We start from the raw sequence: 21,350 nt of genomic DNA on the forward strand, positions 1-21,350 counted from the left end.
GGCAGCACAAAATGCTTTAGGATGTAAAGGGCTTCTTGTAATGTTTTATTCATGAAGAAAAGCTAGATTAGGAAGGAGGAGAGAGAGAATGGGGTAGTGTTGGTGGAGAAATAAGAAGTAATGGGACTGGAGAGACATCAGCCGACAACTTAGAAAACCCTTACAAAGGCTGTGGTCCACGCTTTGTTCTTAAGAGATGCATATTTATGTGCTGCAGCCTTGATTAGCCTTGCATTTTTTAAAATCCATTTTGCATCCTTGGCATCACATCTTAAAGAGGACATCTCATCCTGGTGGTCTGAAATACTGTGGCTGAAGATGCACTGGAGCCCTTTTTCCTTCTGAACCCATCCCTCTGGGCAAGATGCAGCCATCACCTGTTGGCACTGCAGAATTGGGATGTGCTGTATCATGTGTGAGTGGTCTTTCTGTGCTCCAGCAGGCTGTCAGAGTGTCATAATGGGCTGGGACCTTGATTTGGTAACTCATTTGCTCCCAGAGACCCAGGTGGAGAGAAGCAGGCACTAGACTGCTTTGGGACATCTTGCTAGCCACTTGTGTAACAACCCATCCCCAAAGTACCAAGAGGTGGCTCAAACCAAACCCACAGATCCACAGAGCAGAGCTCTCCAGCCTCCTCTCCAGCGGAAGGAGAAACAGATATATGAAAAAATAAGCACAGGGGAAAAGATTTTGCTGAGCTCTAAAACATCTGTTTTCTGGGAGCTGAGTGTGTTTTCAGCTTAGTGAGCTCTTCAGCAGATGAATGTGTAGGCAGCAAGATTAGCGTATTCACAAATTTCCCAGCAGCTTCTGTCAAAATAAACATTATTATGTTACCAGAAGAAGTGGCAATGCTTATGTACTATACAGAAATATGACTGTTTTCCCTTTGTATTGCAACAGATTTGGGACAAAAACTGTCAAATAGCAGAATCCACCTAATTTTGCTCACATGAGTAACAAAAAACAGTCTGTGTTTTCATAGAAACTTAGGAGGCTTATGGATATCAATGACATACTTCTGCAACAGCTTAGCTATTATAAATGTTTCTTTGGAAAACAGTGGCACTTAGACTCCAAAACTACTTAAATGCTTTTAAAATTGTATACAGTGGTTTGAGAGGTAAGTGATTTATGTGTAAACAATTCTGCCTTAAGTAGAGTTTCAGGGCAATTTTAAGATTATTCTGAGGTGTTTCTTAATCTTAAAAGTTAGGTATCTAAATTCATAATAGCACCCATGATTACCTTAATATGCTTACTATGCTTACCTACATATACATTTTTAATTCACATCAGAGGCTGTTTTCCATGTCCTTAATTAAAAATACTGGGTGTGCTCTAGTTTACTGTCACTACTACCACCACCACACACACCAGTACACATCATTTCACTCCACAAACTGCTTTCATTGCCACACAAAAACTTTCTGTACCTTTTAAAGATGAAGTATGTTCTTATTCTTTGCAGGGATGAACTTTTTCCCCTTCTTAGGAAGAATATGAAACCATCCACTTCTAGCCTGCCCCAGCATGATGCTCCTTTCATCAGGGAATATTTACTGGGAATGGAGGAGCAGTCAAAAGATGTAAGGAGTGCAATGGCAGCTATGGATCAATCAGCTCAGAACACTGGTTTGCCAGGACTAGACTCTACTAGCTATATTATTTTGAAGGCTTTTTAGATGTACTGGCAATATCTGGGACCAATGGCCAGTGTTAGATGCTGCTATTGCATGTGTGCTATAACTGTTGAGGACAACTCAGCTGAGTGAAGGCTATCACAATGTCTTTTTCAGGACACTCTTGTTTATGGAGCTCTATCTGGTGCAAGAGCATATATTCTTTTACCTTTATAAAAAGTGATCCTAGCACATACTTTCTGGGATTTTAAGACTGTATGTGTGTGTCCATTAGATCCCTGAATACTGTTGATAAGATGCTTCTTAGGTTGGAGGGAAATCTTTCTCTCCCCCGCTTTATTTTGAGGGAAGCGTGCCGAGTGAAAAACTCCTGCACACTCCACAATTGTCTTTTCTTCAGGAACTGTCCCACTCACTGCAATGAGGATGTGAATGTAGATCTGGCACTTTCAAGGTGAGCACTTCAGCAAAATGGCTTTTTAAGGATTGTTTTCATCCTAGAAATGTTACACGACAATGCAGAGAGAGGTACAGTAATTTAGAAAAGACAAGATGCTATTTTATATGAAATATATCTGCCTTCAATCACTTTAACATTGAAATGAGGATAATGGATAATGCAAGGATATCTTACCTGAATATTTCAGAAATACCATTGCATATTCTGGATTATTATCAACTTTCATCAAATATTACACAGACAATATTGTTATAGACAAACATAATTTAAAAGGCAAGTCTGAAAAAATGTTCTGAGTTGAAGGAAGCTTTCTCAGTCTTTATTCTGATATTCAACAGGAGAAATTTCTACATGTTTTTTCATAATCCCTAATTGAAATGTCCAGCATTCAGCAGTCCCATAACCACAGGGAATTACACTTGTGACCGTCTATTACATATGTACCAATATCTTGTAAGGAAACTTCCCATTAGCTAATATTTCAGTAAGCTTTTGGGGTTTTTTGTTTGTTTGTTTGTTTTGTTTTTTTTCAGTATTCTGAGAGGAGTTAGAAGTACAAAGTAATTTTGTTGCTCTGATGGCAAGTTAATGAGAATTAAATGACTGGAGACCTCTGCAGCTCTGATAGCTAACCAGCAGCTCTCACTGCGCCTTGTTTCTCCCCTTTTTAAGAGACAATTCTGCTTGATGGCTGCCTGTCTAGAAAGCTCACTTGTAAATGTTCTTCTTTTGACAGTGTGTAAACCAGTCTTAGATTTCTCAAAAATTTGCGAGTAGAGTATAAAATTGACTTAAACTGCTCCATGTGGATGAGTGAAGGATGGCTTCAAAGAAAATAGCAATTGGGAACATTGGAGCTGCTGCGTCTTGCTTTACTGTACAACATCAGAGTTTTATATTAGTTACTACAGAGTAATTTTTATGCTATTGATGATATAAAAGATCTCATCACAAGAAAAAAGGTCTCATCATAAACAGTGTGCATGTGCTTTTATTGCAGTAGGAGTCAAGAACTAGAAACTCTGCTGATTACACATGCAGAGGCTTTTGAAGCACTTATTGCAGTTTGTAAACTCCAGTATAACTATTAGATGATAATTTTCAAAATGCAGTTAAACTTAACAACTTTCTGGGAGGGGTCATAATATTGCCAACATATGGCTGTGTTGTTAGAGAACAGTCCAGAGAGAGATGTAAGCCTGAGTTTGAGATTATAGTGTCACAGCACTTTAGTCTCTGAACAACATAAGGAAAGAGGAAGGGGAAATAAACATGTTTAGGACTATGATTACGCAGCTTGCTCAAGTAGGAACAAGTTATGCAATCTCAGAAAATATCCTGCAAAAAATAATGAGGCCAACCCACTGAAATCAAGGAGTGTTAATACAGCTTTGTTGGAATTCAAAAATGGGGCAAAGGGAAAAATTGAAGAGCACAAAGCTGGAGATGAATGACCATAACTGTGGTTATTATGTACAGAACAGCAGCTCTGTAGGGTCTGGGCTGCAATCAGCCTGTTGGAAAATGGGACTACCACAGAATAAGTGCATTCCATCATGTGAGATCATTTCCTCACATCAATTTTTGTTACCAGAAGCATTGATGACACATATTCAGGGCTGCTTTTCAGTAAAGTTGAACTGTAGATCAAGCTTTGAAATGAGAAGATTAAACCAAATACTTTTTAAAAGGAGAAATATGCAACTGTGTTTCTTTCTAATGGCAGTGCAGATCAGCAGGATCCATTTCAAGCTTGGAAAGCCAAGAAGCAGGAACAATTTATACATACATAAGAAGTTGCTCTGAGCATTTGCAAGTGCTGAAGGAGAAAAAAAAAAGCATCACTTACGCATTGATGAACAAGGCCAACACATATTTATTGCCTGTCCGTGGGATGAATATCTCAAGTGTGGGGGGTTTTTTGTTTTTTTGTTTTTTTTTTTTCCATTCCCCTTCTCCTCCCAAAGCTCTGTTGCTTTCACTGTGGACTCAAAAAAAAATGATAAAAAAAAAAAAAAAAAAAGTGAGAACACTGTGAGGATATAGATGGATGGTGTACCAGCTGGAGAGGCATAAAAGCAGCCAGACACGTGGTGGACACATGTGGTATCTTCCACAAATCACTATCTCCCTCTCACATAATAGCAATAGCAGTGGTACATCTATTCAAGCCTTTTCTATCCCCCAGTATGCACAGTTTTCTTCTGGGGCCATTTTTGAGTTCTAAAATGTAATCCTAATGTTACCATCAATCTTGGACTTACATCCTAATGAATTTTTCAAAACTAGCTAAAGTAGATGAAATTCATAGGAACTTCAAATCAGTTGTCTAGTCCTGGTTTTACCTCATGTCACCTTAAAAATACAAACATTCATTATAAAGCTATCATTATTTGCCCACATACCATAGTAGAACATGTGCTTTGGAGCAATTACCAGAAGTCACAGCATAGGTGCATTCATCAAAATAGGGCTTAGCTGTCTATGTTCCAATTGTTGTCAACAGGATGACCTTTAGCATGAGTTCTAGTGATGTTTATTCTGAGGTGAATGAACAATAAAGGCGGCTTCTTAAAATACATGAGGCTCATTCAAATATACATCTCCACCAAATTAAATCAAGTGGTTTCTACTGTACCTTTGAGTTCTCCAATCAGAAAGATTTTGGTGGAAAACCTTCATCTGTGCTCTGGGACATGAATAGATAGTAATAGCGGGTCTTGTTAAGTAGCAGTGTTATAATTGTTATAATCTTTCTTTATGATGATTGAGCATGAAATAAATTCCTTCTCTTCTTGATCTCTGCTCATTCTGTTCCAGACTGTTAGGCAAACAGCCTGATATCTTTCTCAGAAAATGTTTTTATTGTCACCTATAGCCTCCATAACAGAAATTACATGACCTTTCCTGAAAATAGAGAAAAAAAATTCTCTGGCCATTTCCAGAATGAATTTTTAAAATGTCTTTGTAATATTCCCAAGGGGAATGCTGTAATTACCAGATCTTTTCCTCTGCAATCTGCAAAGATGCTTTGACTGACACATGCTTTGATAATTTCCTTCTGTGGTGGTTACACAGGTGTGACATGGTGAAAGGCTCTACATGATGCCTTGGTGACTTGTGACCTTGCATTTAGCACCATGGGGGCTTGTCCAAGAATGGGATATCTGAGAGCTACTAGCTAACCCTGAACTAGTTTAACTCCAGAAAAACTTTAAGGTGAAAGTTTGGGAAGAATGAGGCATCTTTTTATTCAAAGACAAACACTGAGCCAGGAAATTATAAAAGACACCACCTTAATTCTCATTGTGGTTTGACTTGAAGGAGATTTCTCTAACAAATATCCAAGCAGACTATCAAGTCAAACTTCTATGGGGCTGGAGTTGATTCCCCTGAACAAGCTACTCAAAAAGGGATATTTTCCCATACATTGAACTTTTTCAATTGGACTTACATGGAATGAAACTCCATGTGCTGCTGAAAGGCTTTGCCACTCTTTATCAAAAGATAAGGAAAAAATATTCACATGCTGTAATGATCTCTGCTCTAATGTCGCACTTAAAACTAAGGGCACAGAGCTGACGTTATTGCAGCTTTCAGGGACTAACCTAATGCTTGAAGTGAGGTGGATTATTCCTGTGGTGAAGGAAAAACTGTAGGATTTTTTTATTATTATTTTTTTTATTTTTACAGTTTCTTCTCAAAGAACATGGAAATAGCATGAAATCCTGGCTGTGCAAATCACAGGTGACTGACTTGTTCACACTTCCAAGCATGTTTAAAACTAGCTTGCTGCCTTAAATCGACCCTCTTTTAGTTTCCCCTCTATACCACATGGCCATTAGGATTGTTTTAAGCTTTTTCTAGCTTTTCCTGCCTGAGATCTAGTCAGCCTAACAATCAGACTTTGATGGCATTGAAGAAGGCAGTGTGGTAAAGCTGATTGCTTCTTCTCTATCTTCCTCCCCCACACTTTTCCCCCGGTGGAGTAACATTTTATCCGGCTTTATATGAAGTGCTTCAATTTACAGCTCACAATACAACACTATGCTTACACTTTTTTTTGTCAGTACAGCTAACCCCTCCCTTTGAGAGATTGTGCACAGCAAGTGTGTCACGACCAGAGGAAGCTTAGGATTAGACAGAGTTCAGAGTGGTCTGAGCCAGACACCGGAGGATACATATTTAATTGGGAAGCTCTTACAGTAGCTGTTCTGCTCACAAAGACACAGAATTGTTTCTGATGGATTTTTGGTGGTACTAGGTAAAATATTAAGAGGTAGGCCAATAGTCATAGACAGAAAGAAGAGTCAAAGTCACCCAGTCAGTGAAGAGGATCTCTGGCTATACAGCACTCCTTGGGAAGCAGCCTAAGTCCAAAAGGGGCCTCCTTTTGGACCTTATGTGACCCCAGTGTGGCTCCATCCTGTGTCCCCCCCTTCTGATGACTTGGGACGCACAGCTGCAAACAATTTGCCTGTGCTCCCTGGGTCATTCACAGCCCTTCACCAGGTAGTCAATAACCAGTTCAAGCCGTGACCTAACAGATCTCCCACAGTAGCCTTGTTTCTGAGATATGACTGTATTACTGGTGCTAAAATGGCTGCAGCAAAAGTTTTATTGCCTGAGACTTGTTTTCACTGCTATGAGAACTTTTTTTTTTCTTTTTCTTTTTTCTTCTTTTTTTTTTCTGAGTAGAATGAATTTCTAATTTCCTGTGCTTCTCAGTTGATTCTTTCTTCAAAAAGTTGTTCAAACATTAATTTGGCTACAGAATTAAAGCAAGTACTATAGTATTTAGAAGAAACATTTCAATTGCCTATAGATGTGAAACTGGAAAAGAAATGAGCATGGAGCTAGAGACAAGGGGCTACAGAGAAGCCTGGCAGAAAGAGACATGGGTTGCTAGGGACAGCAGCTCAGATAATGCACTGTATAGCCCTGGGTGCTAAGGGAGGAAACTGCATTTGGGGTGCATTAAACACAGCACAGCCAGCTGGTCAAAATAGGTCAAAAAAATTTTCTCCTTGTATTTAGTATTGATGTGGCCTCACCTTAAATGTTAAGGTCCTTGAAAGCATCTAGTGGAATGCACCAAATCTGGTAACGGGGCTGGAGACATCTTGTGGGGAGAAGCTGAGGACATTTTGCTGTCCAGGCTGTAGAGGATGAGACTAAGAGGGGACCTCCCTGCTCTCTGCAGCACTCTGAGCAGGGAAAGCAGAGAGAGGTGCTGGTCTTTTCTTCTGGGAACCAATGGCAGCATGGGAATGGAACAAAGTTGAACCAGTGCCACACTGGACATTAGGAAGTGTTTCTGTGCTGTGAAGCTGGTAAAACATGGGAAGAGTCTTCCTAGAGGGGTGGTTGATGTCAGAGTTCCAGAAGCATTTGAACAATGCTCTTAATGATGTGCTTTAACTTTTAACTAACCTTCAAGGTCAGACAGCTGAACTAGATGGCTTTGTAGCTACTTTGCAACTGAACTATTCTATTCCATGATCCTTTGCAAAACTAAAGCACTGTTAACCTTCCGGAGACATAACAAATTATAGGGATTTTTTGTCAGGTAATTTTTATTTTTTATTTTTTTTTCCCCAGAGGAAAACTGTTTCCTGAATATCTGGTCTGTTCGTTTTTCATAGATTTCTCTCATGTTGTTTGCTGCTAAAAGCTTGCTTTCATCTGAGATTTGTCCTGAAACAGCTCTGTGGACCAACCAGAGAGCATTAAAAGCTTGTTGGAAGAATCCTTTTTGTAGATTTTCAGGGTGTTTTTCTTTGGCATGTACTTTGCTAAACTTTGCACGGCCTTAGGATCAAAGGTCTGCAAGTTTCTCCCAAAATACTTGCAATCTATTTCAGTTTGCATTGCTCCGTGTGTTTGTAGTCTAAGCATGGCTTTCTGCTCAGAATCTTTTATCTTTTATGATGTTTAAAACTGTGATATTCATAGAATCATAGAATCACCAAGGTTGTAAAAGACCTAAAAGATCACCCAGTCCAACCGTTCACCTATTCCCAGTAGCTCCCACTAAACCATGTCCCTCAACGCAACATCCAGCCTTTCCTTGAACACCCCCAAGCTCAGTGACTCCACCACCTCCCTGGGCAGTCCATTCCAGTGCCTGACCACCCTTTCTGAAAAGTAATACTTCCTCATGTCCAGCCTGAATCTCCCCTGCCGTAGCTTGAAACCATTCCCTCTGGTCCTATCACTAATGACACGAGAGAAGAGGCCGACCCCCAGCTCACTACAACCTCCCTTCAGGAAGTTATAGAGAGCAATGAGGTCTCCCCTGAGCCTCCTCTTCTCCAGGCTGAACATTCCCAGCTCCTTCAGCCTCTCCTCATATGGCCTGTGTTCCAGACCCCTCACCAGCTTTGTTGCCCTCCTCTAGCATGAGGGTAATTTTTGGTCTGGAAGACTCCAAGAATCTATTTTAGAAAAAGAATGCTAAACTACTTGCAAAGAAAGCCAGAGTATCCTCATTTTCTAGAGTAGGTATGCATGAGTTGGCTAGATGGAAAGAAAGCAATAATCTTCAGCTAAATAGGCATTCAAAATTCTTTCAGGTTTTTGCTGATTGAAAGTCATTGTGGTATTGGAGCTTGTGATGACACCTGGAGCAGTCTGGCAGTTCTCCCATTTCAGGAAAACATTTGTTAGGCACTCTTTTTACACATCTTTCTTGAGGGTTAAATGGCAGATACTTTGCTATCCGTGCTAGCCTATGCTTTATTGCTGGTTTTCCTCCTGTAAGATGTCTGCATGCTTTGAAAAGACATGACTGCATGGCAATGCTCTGCAATAGCTACTCCTCAATAACCTTTTGATGAGTTTACTTTTTTTCAATGAAATTGAACAAAGGAGCCATCAGCATGTCAAACCAGAATGGCAGCATGGGCAAGCTTTAATTCACTGCCTCAGAGATGGGTGATCTCAAAATCTCTAGGAAGTCACTGATAAAGAATGGGAATGGAAATAGAAAGTGTTACATAGCTGTCTCTGGAAAGACTTTTCTATATTGTGTTCTTCACTCTGTGCTTGGAAACTCCTTTTCAACCTCTCCACCTCCTCATGAAATAATATCAGAAATTGCTAACAAATCCTCTGTCCTTAGCATGCTGTATGAGCTCTCCCATCCTCTCACCTAATGGATTTTATCATTATCATTGTATCATAAATGCTTATGTTTATCTTCAAGTAGTTGAGAATTTATACGTTTGTCTACTCATTGTCATCTGTCATCCCTTATGACTACTCCAGCTCACCCTACTGGATGTCATGGTGTTTTGAATTGCTAAAACTCTTAAATCTTGGTCATCATCAGCAACATTATTGCCCCTTTCTTTTGTAACTATTTTATTGTAGCTGAAAAAAAATACGCACGAGAATGGCTGAAAAGCCAGCTGCATTCAGATCTGCTGATGAGTATGTCTTCAGTTTTGCAACTTAAAGTTCTCAGAATATTGTAGCCAATAGAGCTTTCATGAATTGCACTGTGAGGGTCCTAGCCAAGTAGCACAGTCCATATTCTCTATACAGTTGGAGACATTTTTTACAAGAACAAGAAGACAGAAGGAAAGGAGGGGTGTGTATGTGTTTCAATTCTTTGAGTCATTCTTGGAAAATCAGCAGTGTGGATAGTTGTTTTCAACTTGCTATAGGGATAGAGACAATGTTGTTTAGAGACAATGTTGTTCATCTCATCATAATTATGAGCATCCTCAAGCCAGAGGAAGATAAACAAGACCAAGACAGAATCATAGCTGTTCTTGTGTTGATGCTAGTAACTGTATAGTTGGCCTGGAAGGAAGTACATGGGAACATATGGAGCATTCCTGCATTGCTTAGGGTTATGTCTTCAGCACTGCATAATACAGGTAACTGACTCCTGGTAGCTTTTGTTTTCCTATTTGAATGTCTTCTCTGAGCCTCCTCTCATACAGCAAAGTGGTTGCTCTACTCACTTGCTCTTTCAGTAATGATCTAAATAAAATCTCCTCTCGACAATATTTTCCTAAAGCATACCAAGCATTCATTGCTACCTGCAGTGTAGAATCTAGGCTTTCTCCTGGCTTTAGAGCTAGCACATTTAGAGAGATAATGCTGGTTCCATGACAACGCTGAGCACTCATAGTCTCAGAGGGACTGACCCTGGTAATGCATCAGGTTCAGAAGGCAGCTGTGGCACAGTAGCAGAGAACACTGCTACACAGTGTCTTCCTAGGTGTTTCACTGCCTAATATATCTTCTTTTCTTCCCAGTGATAGAAAGTTAAAGCTGAGACAATGTTGGATTCCCATTGTTGGCTATTGCAGGGGAAAAGCTCCACAGAGTTGGGTGGGTGCTGCATGTGGGCATGTTCCTGTGGGATCTGAGAAGAGTGGGGCAGGAACGGGGACCCTATTTCTGCATGTTTGGAAAAGAAGCACCAAACCTCTCTGGTGCTGAGCAAGCACTCTCTGTGCTGTGGTGCTGCTTTCTATGGGGAACGAGAACAGCAGTGCACATTCATGGACGTCCTAAAGTGTTGATGCCTATTTCTGGATTGGTGTGAAAGATATCTTTCTTTTTTCATTTCAATTTGTCTTGAATACCATGAGTGTAAAGGCCTATTGGCTAAGATTTTCTTAAGCACATTTTAATATTTACTTACTGTCATTCTTTCTTTGGGGGGGGGGGGGGGGGGGAGACAAAACCATTTAAATAATGAGATTTTGATGAAGCTATTATTGAATAATATTAGAATTTTGGAAGCTTTGAATACAAGGAATCACAATGCTGAAATGCTGCAAACCTATGTCAAATTTATTGTCAACTCACTTCTCTCCTATGGCACACAGGCAAAATCTCATAGCCCAAATATTATTGAGTCTATATCCTTGGGTAACTTGGCTGTTTAGATAACCATGCTTTAAAGGATATGTTCCAAACAGTAACAGAAATTTATAATGCACCTCAGAGCACAACATAGTTCTATTTTAATTATAGAAGGTATTTTGTCAGAATGCTCAGAGAAATTTGTAAAACAAATCTGTAATTAAAGGGAACATTATTAAATAAATAAATAAAGCCACACAACAGAACACCACATAACTGTAACTGAATTAATGGCTGGGGAAGTACTTTGTTTATTAAAAAATAGAAACAATTGAAATGCAAGGAATGAAGCAATGAAGAAATTGCTTCTTGCAAGAAATTAATTTATGAGATGACAATGTGTTTGGTTTTTTTTAACTGTCTGTTTTTTCTGGGTATCCTGCTTTTCCTTTTCCCTTTTTCTGTTTTCATATATTACCACTCTTCTATTCAGAAGGAACTGGGATTAAACTGCTTCAACAGCAGAAGCTTTAATTCATGAATTCCGCATCAGGTCCCAGTAGGAGGTCATCTGGCAGAAATGATATCTAACAGCTTTTCATTGCCTTTAGAATGTGAAAGGAATGGTCAAGCAAACAGTGCTTTTAGTTAGTTGAGAGATTGGTTTTATTAATGTGCTTTCCTGTTTTCTGAAGATACAACATTGCCTGTTCACTATGGAATACCACTAGGTCTGACTTTTAGAAACAAAAATGTTGGTGCTACAAATTGTAAAATAAAATTTTCTTTTGGAGTATTTCTTAAACTTTTGATCAGCTCTTATACACCTTCAGATTGTACTGATGGCTTTTTGATCACTTGAGAGCAGTGCTGATCTAGATATGATTGTAATCTTTGATTAGTATTGTTGTATGTGGGTTTGCAGGGATATTGGCAAAACCATATACTTTATATTTAACTTAAAACAAGTGAACTGAAACTGTGGTAAGAAAAATGCCACTGCTCTGTCTTCCAGATTGTTTTCTATTATTTCATTTTGTAGAAACTTTTCTAGGAACTTACAACCAGTTGTGCAGTTCAGTATTTATTTTGTCTGATCTGGAACATACTGTTTCAGAAGAATTTAGCTCTGTCTTGTTAGACTGTCTATAGAGCTCCTGTGTCTTTCTTTCCTTATTATATATACAGATAAAACCTTTTCCAAGGAGACCTTGCACAGCAGATCTTGTAGAAATAATATGGATACAAGAATGTATCATCATTGTAGTTCCAGCCAGTCAGACTGTAGTACACATGGTGGGGCTGCCCTCTAAACAATTTCTTCATCCTGTTCACCAAATAAAGCAGACATCCAGAGTTAAGTTACTTGAATACATGAATGTGGTGACCAGGAGGCCCACCTGCAGATGATGTAGATCATTTCATAGTCTTGTCATTTTTTATGCTAAAAGTTTGAATTTGTATTTCCTAGTTATTTTGACTTACTGTTGTTTTTATTATCCATGGAAGAAGGAAACTCCCCAGGATTAGTTTCTTTTTCTGTTGCATTAAATAACTCTGACACGCAGGTGATACCAATAAGGGGTGAGAATAACAAATGGATTGCTTGCACTTCACATTTTTCAGGGCTTTATAGGATGAGTAAGCTAACTTAGTTTTCTCCCCATGTGATATCCCAAGTGAAGACTTGGTTTCCACCTCTTATTCATCAGAGTGAGCACTATAGATATAGAAAATCACTCTTGTCTCAGTTCTGTCATAGCTGTAGTTGTGCTGGTGCCTGCAGCACTTGAAGATCTTTTGTGTGATTCAAGTTGCCTGAAATCAACCACTTTTAGGTTTCCCAAGACAGCTGTGCATTTGCTTCTGTTTGTCCTGCAATGCAAATACAGAAAAATAGAAAAATATCCAATCTTTTCCCAGCACTCATTTCATGGGGAAAATCTTTCAAAATTCTTGGGAAACCTGGGGCACTTTTAATTAAAAAACAAACAAACAAACAAACAAACAACAAAGAAACAAACAAAAAAACAACAAAAAATGGCACCAAATGTTAATTTGCTTTTAAAATATGTTCTATATATTGCTGATGGTGAACAGACTTCCCTAGTGAGGAATTCAGAGTTGCTAAGTTATGCTTTTACAGCAAATTGTCCCTTTCCTCCTGAGAAGACAAAGCTAAGGACGATGAATTAATCTAGATTAAAATTAGTATTTCTGACTTTTCTGGATTAACTTCTCTTATTCAAATTATTGAAAAATAAAAGTCTTCAGATAATATTTGGCCTGTCAAATGCACTTAATAAAATTCCTTTATTTTGGGAGACAGTATAAATTTTCATCATATTCCAGGAAGATTTTGAAAGTAGGAAGGAAAGGAAAGCTTTTATCTTCCTTTAAATAATAAAATAATAAAAATTATATAAATATATATATATATATAAAAAGATCGCAGTGCATATCCAGTACTCTTATTATTTCTTAGCTATCCTGTATGGCAATTTATTGATTGGTCAGTTTACTTATGCTTTGTGAATCCTTGTTTTGTGAAGTAAGTCTTTTGGTAGCATAGTGCTGGGCTGATCTATGTTGTTGCCTTACAGTTGCTTGCACTGGGGAAGACCTGTTTGCTACTAAGCAGAGGAGCCATCAGATTGGTATGGCATCCAGGGTGAGATCATGTAATCATAGAATAATTAAAGTTGGAAAAGATCCCTAAGATCATCTAGTCCGATTAATGCTGAGCACAGTATTTGAGGTGTGGCTACACTGGAGCTGAATACAGGGAATACTTCCCTGGACAGAATGGCAAAATATAAAACAACCACTTTTCACAGCTACCTCTTTGATAGAATCATAGAATCATGGAGTCACCAAGGTTGGAAAAGACCACTAAGATCATCCAGTTCAACCACTCACCTATCACCAACAGTTCTCACTAAACCATGTCCCTCAACACAACGTCTAAATGTTCCTTGAACACCTCCAGGGTCAGTGACTCCACCATCTCCCTGGGCAGCCCATTCCTGTGCCTGACCACTCTTTTGGAGTAGTGTTTCCTAATGTCGAACCTGAATCTCCCCTGTGCAACTTGGGGCCATCTCCTCTAACACTAGTTACAGGAGAGAAGAATCCAACCTTCAGCTCACTACAACCTCCCTTCAGATAGTTATAGAGATCTTAGAAGAAGAACTTCATCTAGTCCTGCTTCAACAGTTGCATGGAATCCCACTCCTGGTCGCATATTTCATCAGCTAAACTTGACTCTCATTTAAACTTCTTTGATTGATCCAAGATAGAGAGCTGAAAGGAGATTGTCCCCAGCAATTCCCATCAGTTTGTCTATACGGTAAGGTGCCCAGGTACTTGCTTCAACACACAGGGCTTTATCCTTCAATGGTAACATCTGCCTGCTTGTTCTCCCAGCTTTATTTACTTACACAGAATATGCATAAGATGTGCTTCATGGTCATGATTTTGAGTGTAGTGGAACCAAAATCTAAGGCATGCCAATCTCATGCAGCCTTCACAGCCCTGTGCCACAAAACCAGGTTAGTGGGAGTGAGCTGTCAGGGTATGGCTATTGGTGCTGACCTTTTGTGTTGGAAACATAAGGAGTGATCACTGCCAGATTCAGGTGATAGGCAGAAGCAGGATTTGAAATACTTAGCTCTCTTTTTTACTTCTGGCAGCTACAACTGACCCCTGTTTCTAAACAGAAGATTTTATTTGCAATTTATAAGTCCCTAAAAATGATCTCAAAATTTTCTACTGTCTCTGCTTGGAGTCAGTGTTGTCAGAAATTGATATTCAGATGTGTCGAAACTTCTTCTGGATCCCAAAACATCCCACACAGGAAGGTATTCTATTATTGATTCCTACAGCTTTGCAGATCCTGTCCAGGTACAACTCCTCCTCATGACTGTACCTGCGTTTAGCAAATCAGAGGTCCTGGGATGTAACGACTTCCTTCATTACACTCTACTTTCTCATTTTCCTTCATCCGCATAATTCTCATGTAATCTTAACATTAAGGCTAGGTTCTTTTTTCACCACGCTAATGGTAAAGTAACTCCTTTTTTCACATCATGACCATTACTAAAATTTTATAGGACATAATTTGTGCAGAAAAACTTTTCAGTACAAGTATGACCTGTATGTACAATGAGAACCCAGAGACTTGGACAAAGATAAGAGAAACCTTAAGCTAGTCTAACTCCACATCAAGACACATTATTCTTGCATGAGATTATCTCTACATCTTTCAAATAAAAAGTACTTTTAAAAATAACATCATCTTTCGAATAGGACTCTAAATTCTTGGTAAATTATATCCCTCCATCCTGAGCCTTTAATCAGAGTCCTATCACACTTGCCACCCAAAATTCTTGCATTTGTCATATCCATCTTCCAACTGCTGTCAGTAGCATTAATGCAGATCATTCAGAATCCCAGTAACTGATAAGCTGGTAAACGTTGCTAGACATAAATTAAAACTGATGCAGTGCATGATATCTCTTGCTCTATGGCTATGTATAGCACACAAGACAGATCCTAATGTTAACATCCTGAGACACATCTAATTTTTGTATCCAAAAGACAAGCCCGGATAAAAGTTCTATCAGATAACTTCAGGATTTTCAAAGGGAGTTTTGGTAATTAAATTATTTTGAAACTCAGATTCTTTGAGCGTATGGAAAAATCTCTGTTTAAATATTTAGAATTAATAATACAAATTGTGTTGATGATAGAGACCTTGAGGGCTCATTTATCCTTTTATGATAAAAAAAATAATATAGTCAACTGCTGGTATTCTGCAGAGACTACTGGAAAGAAAATACAACTGTGCCATGCTCCTTATCCTTGGGGCTAAGGCCACTTAGATATGTAGTTATACATGAGTAAGATGAATAAAACAAGTAATGTCTCACATGATTTCAGAGGTAATTAAAAAAAAAAAAAAAAGATTTTGGGAAGCCCACCACCAATTTTGAAATGTTTGAGTTTCCAGAATGGACAGAGAAGTGTGCACTGTAGAAACCTGGAAAGGACTCAATAAATACAGCTGGTACACAGTTCACTCCAAGTAGGCATTTTTATTTCATCATTCTCAAAGAATACAGAAGGCTATTATTTATGTTGACACCTATAAAATATGCTATATAGGACAGTATTTAAAGTGTTCATAAAATTTTCCATTCAAGTTTTTCAATTCAAAGGGAAGTTGGACATGACAACCATACAGACAAAGTGATGAGATTTTCCAGCCACAGCAAAGCTCCTCTAGCAGAAGCTACCTACACAGTCAGAATCATCTCAAGAACAGCAGTTCTGTCACTGGAATAACTGTGGACGTTGACCAGCAGCATTTTGTCCACATTTTTTCTGCCTTGTCTGGCTCTGATCACTGAGTTCTACTGCTGTAACTCATGGAGAACAGGAAGGACAAGCTGGAGTACGCAGTGCAAAGAGAGATGAAACCCAGAGGTTTCCTGCTGTGATTCTGCAGTGCCAAGTTTCATTGGATTCAATTCTACTCTATCCTCATTTATATTGGTTTATTTCATTAAGATGAGCTATCATTATGGAAGACCAAGTCCCAGAAAAATTCCCTGGATTGTGGCAAAGCTAATTTAGCGCACCCCTCTGCACAAAGCCAGCAGCTTGGCTTGTATTGAGATATTGTTAAACTCCTCTTATCCCTGCCTATTGCACAGACACTGCAGTGTTATCCTACAGCTATAGGTACTGCAATCCAAATGATAAACACTCCTAGGGGAGAATTATGCACATATAAATTAATTTGGAAAAAAAAATAATAAAAGAAAAAGAGGAAGAATAGAAAGCCATCTTTAATTACAGATCTTGCTCTAAAAGACAAGCCAAGATGTGATGCTGGACCACATTTACAGAATGCAAAATGTTTTACAAATCAGCCCTGATGAGTTTACACACACTTTGGTCTGGTTTGAATGGGATCCCGCTTCCTAGAGAATATAGCCCTGCATTGCCTTATGACAGCAGCAGGAAAGGCATATGCAGAAGATGGCAGGTAAACCCTTTGTAGTTTAGTTAAATTCAAGCACATTGATTTGGAGTAGGCTCCATATCACACAAAATGCAGAGACTTCATTCTTTTTAAAGCCACGTACCAAATACGTTCATCATATAGGCTGGATTGATGGGCTGAGGCTGATTGAATGAGCTTCAGCAAGACCAACTGCCCCGTCCTGCACTATGTCACAACTCCTGCTGTAGGGAACCTGGTTTGGCAGGGAGGTTGGACTTGATGATCTCTGGAGGTCCCTTCCAACCCCTACAATTCTGTGATTATGTGATTCTGTGCAATGCTACAGGTTTGGGAAAGAGTGGCTGCAAAGATGCACAAAGGAAAAGGATCTGAGAGTGTTGACAGCTGGCTGAATATGAGCCAGCAGTGTGCCCAGATGGCCAAGAAGACCAATGGCATCCTGGCTTGTATAAGAAGCAGCCAGCAGGAGCAGGGAAGTAATTATCCCTCTGTAATCAGCTCTGGTGAAGCTGCAGCTTGAGTACTGCGTTCAGTTTTGGGCCCCTCACTACAAGAAAGACACTGAGGCCCTGGAGCGTGTCCAGAAAAGTGCAGCAAAGCTGTGAAGGGTCTGGAGAAAGAGAAGATGTAATACTTAGGGATGTAGGTTAGTGGGCAATGTCAGTGATAGGTGAGTGGTTGGACTAGATTATCCTAGAAATTTTTTCCAACCTTGATGATTCTGTGTCTCTAAGATTCTGTGAAGTGTTCCATATAGAGAAGAAGAAATATGATTCCTTGAACAATGTTATTGGTGTGCTTTCTGTGAGTTCTTTAGTGAGTTCTTCTGTCCATCTCTATTTCAGACAATGAAAATCTGCATCTAACAGTTACAACCCCAGCATTTGCATTGAAGGACATTCTAGATAAAACTGTATGTGCAACTAGAAGGAGTCTCTAAAGGTCACTTCCTTCCATCAGTGTTCAGATGCTAACGTTTTCAAGGTGAAAAGCTCTTCTGGCATAACAGTAACAGAGAGGTACTCACATCTTTATGTTGTATACTTTTGTCTGCCTTTCTTATTGACTTAAATTTATAAGAAAAAGATGTACAAAGGGAAAAATCTGCTGATGCTCAGTACAGCAGTCTGCTTGTTCTACACACAGAAGCGACCAGGTGACAGAAAAGGAACATGCTATTTTTAAAACAGAAAAGTGGCAGAGTTATCTGCAGGATGTTATTATTGAACAGGTAGATCATCAAATCCTTCCTAATAGTTGCAGAAAACCTCCTGGTGAGGTGATTCTTCAGGAACACCTCAGTGCAGTCTCTCTGGAACTTAATCATTTAGCAGGTCAGATTAAAGCAGATATTGAATATGAAAGGGGAAACAGTCTTCCTTCCTCAGTGCAACATCTGTCCCTTTTTTATTTTTTGCCAGAGGCAACTGTTTCCCACAGTTAATAAAATCAGCTGAATCCATTGAAAAAGCCCATGGCTATTCCTTCAAGTACAAGCATTTTGTGGAATTAAAACTGTGCAAATGATGTGCTGAGAATTTCTGAGTCTGTGCTTATCTGGAGGCTCAAATTTAAAATTCCAGTATAAAACCTTGTTCTCAAAAAGAAACAAGAGAGAAAAAAAAAACCAGTCGAATGAGAAAAACAAATAAATAACAACAGTTTAAAAGAAAATTCTCCTGGTGAGTCTAAGCTCACTGAACTATTTGTACTGTGGAGTTCATAAACAAGCAATACCACCCTTTCTTCAGTAATTACATTCATTTGGGTTAATTTTTTCCCCACACTTTTGACAGGACTGTGTATAGAATGCATGTGTCTTCATGCATTTCTTCCAATGACAGTGTTGACTGAAATTGGCAAATGGTTCGCCAATTAACATGAGAAGCTGACCCAGCCACCAAGGCTCAGGAATATACTTCTAAGAAACTGAGTCCTTCACTGGCTTGGAAACCTTAGTCTGTTCTAAAACCTGGGGAGATTGTCATTTTTATACCAAACTTATAGCACTTGTGCAGTGCTTCTGAACTGGAGATCTCTAAAAAAAGCTTTAAGTGGGAGAGCACTGCGATTTTTCTTATTCGTAGCCCTTGAAGTTAAAGAAAGTGAAGAAATGGGACAGCATGGAATTCAGCCACATGATACCCAACCGCAGTGAAATTCTCTGAAGTATGCAACTACTCCAAATGCGGATCCCATAAACCTTCCTGCAAAGAAGTTTTTAGACATATACATAGAAGAAAAAGTCTTAAGTATATATAATATATAAATTTGGTTGTAAATAATTAATATTTAATACAAAAATATTTGTTTGTACATAGTTACATTTTTTATATAAATATGTAGAAGTGTAATTGAAGAATAAAAAACCTCATTTGTAGAGATTTAAGACATTTGAGATGTAAAGGAAGAAAACAATATTCTGTCTGGCAAAGAAAACACAATACTCAATGAAAGCAAGAACACAAGTTGGTAATAAAAACTTCTGTTTATTTCTTACTAACCTGCCATGTTTGTTAAATCAGAGTTACAATTGCTGTTATAGCTGTTCTGGGAAACAGCTACATTTTCCAGTTCAGCATTCACAGACAGAATGCTGGCTCTTTACTTCTTTTCTCCTCCTCCTCCTCAAACATAGTAAATGTAATAAAATGGGATGAAACAGAGCTATATTTATAGTTGTCCTCTAAAATACCAGGTTTATTCATGGAAAATTGGTCTTTTCCTCCTCTTTTCTCAGAGAATCAGAACACACTTCTAGGCTAAAGTATCAGTTCACTGTATTTGACCCTATTAGCTTCTTGTTTTCACTGAGGTAGGACAACACGATGGCAAGCAACTTCACTTTTCCACTGATTGGTGCAATAACTGTCATTTAGGGATGCTGATGGTTTCCTTCCAGATTTTTCTTCTGTGGTGTCTAACAATGGAATAATGGAATGCCTTTGTAGGTTTTTTTTTGTTTTGTTTTGTTTTTGTTATTTAATATAGAAACAGGGAAATGTACGTTACTAGCGATACACAGCTGGCTGGAATGTGGCTTAACATGCAGTTAGCACAATCCATCTCAGTGCTACTTTCTGTTGCAAGTGGTTTTGTACACCTTTGTACACAGTTGGTCAAGAAGGGAAAAAAAATGCAGATCATGAGCTTCTTCCAGAAGATGATTGACATTTGAGAAGCTGGCTTGTGTCTACACAGGGGTCTACACAGCTCAGATCCTGACAGCAACAGCTACACAATGAAATGAAGAGTTGTAAGGAATCAATACAACCCAAAAATTAGTTATTTACATTTAGTTCTTTTTTTTTTCCAAAATAGTAGATAAACAAGGTTTACTGGAGATAAGGCAAAATCATGGTACAGTGACTGAGGAAATGTCCAATTGACTGCCAGAACAACAGTTACCCAGAGAAGCACAAGTAATGCTGAGTCAATGTTGGGAATTCTCCTTCAGAGATCCTGGAGGATATCTATTCCTGTGCAGTGCACTGCACCTGGCCACTGATCAAGGAATAGAAGATAAAGACATCTGAGAAAGAGAAGTGGCAGGCATAGACTCTGACCAAACATGGGAGGTTGCCTTGAGTGAGGATTAGTTGGCTAGCATCACAGGCATGGGTTAGGGGTACTGTTGGGTCACAGCTTGAACCAGTGATTGAACACCTGGTGAAGGTCTGTGTCTGGCCCAGGGAACATAAGCAAACTGTTTGCACCTGTGCTCTCTAGGTGATCAGAAGGTGTAGACCCAGGGCGGCCTGGGTTTGTATAAGGGCCAACTACTGAAAAGAAGGCTCTTTTCGCACCTAGGCTGCTTCCTGTGAGGGAGTGTTGTATAGCTATAGAACCCTTTCACCAGCTGGGTGAGTATGATTCTTTTTTCTGTATACAACTATTGGCCTGTCTGTAGGTACTTTTTCTGGTAGTACCAAGAATCTGTCAGAAGTAATTTTGCTTCTTCTTAAACAGGAACTCGCTTGTGTTTGTGTGTGCCCTTGCTGTGTTGTGTCATTGAATTATTCAGACTCTAAGAGGCTTCTTAGATCAGTACTCCAACCCTTCTGTTCAGCCTTATCTCTTCATAACCATCAGTCTGAGAAATGTGCCTATGGGAATGCAAGCACTCATAAAGAGAAGTGTGGATGGCCTTTTGTGCTCTCCCACAATAATAGGGAGGCAGCTTAAAAAATAGAGGTGATCTCAGAGACACTGATATCTAGGCATGTGAGAGACATTTGCATTTGACTGGGGCAGCTGACGTTTGGCGCACCAAATGCTGAGTGTGATCCCTTTAACTGTCTTCTTCGAAACAACAACAGTGCACCTTAGGTAAAATTCTAGCAGTGCAGAATGATCTCAGCTGAATGTGGGATGGGAGCATACCTGC

General features: G+C 39.1%; 2 protein-coding genes across 3 annotated transcripts in view; one reads left to right on the forward strand and one right to left on the reverse strand.

Moving 5' to 3' along the window:
- The window catches only part of RGS20 (regulator of G protein signaling 20), a 121,117-nt gene extending 112,689 nt beyond the window's left edge, over positions 1 to 8,428 (reverse strand). Inside the window, exon 1 of the mRNA XM_048940134.1 lies at positions 8,209 to 8,428. The gene's annotated coding sequence lies outside the window, so the exon portion shown is untranslated. The remainder of the gene's footprint in view (positions 1 to 8,208) is intronic.
- A 12,283-nt stretch (positions 8,429 to 20,711) lies between these two features.
- OPRK1 (opioid receptor kappa 1) overlaps positions 20,712 to 21,350 on the forward strand; it is a 58,570-nt gene continuing 57,931 nt past the window's right edge. For both annotated transcript variants that reach the window (XM_048940124.1, XM_048940125.1), the window contains exon 1: positions 20,712 to 20,826. The gene's annotated coding sequence lies outside the window, so the exon portion shown is untranslated. The remainder of the gene's footprint in view (positions 20,827 to 21,350) is intronic.

This window comes from Lagopus muta, chromosome 3 (genome assembly GCF_023343835.1).
Source record: "Lagopus muta isolate bLagMut1 chromosome 3, bLagMut1 primary, whole genome shotgun sequence".
Taxonomy (NCBI): Eukaryota; Metazoa; Chordata; class Aves; order Galliformes; family Phasianidae; genus Lagopus; species Lagopus muta.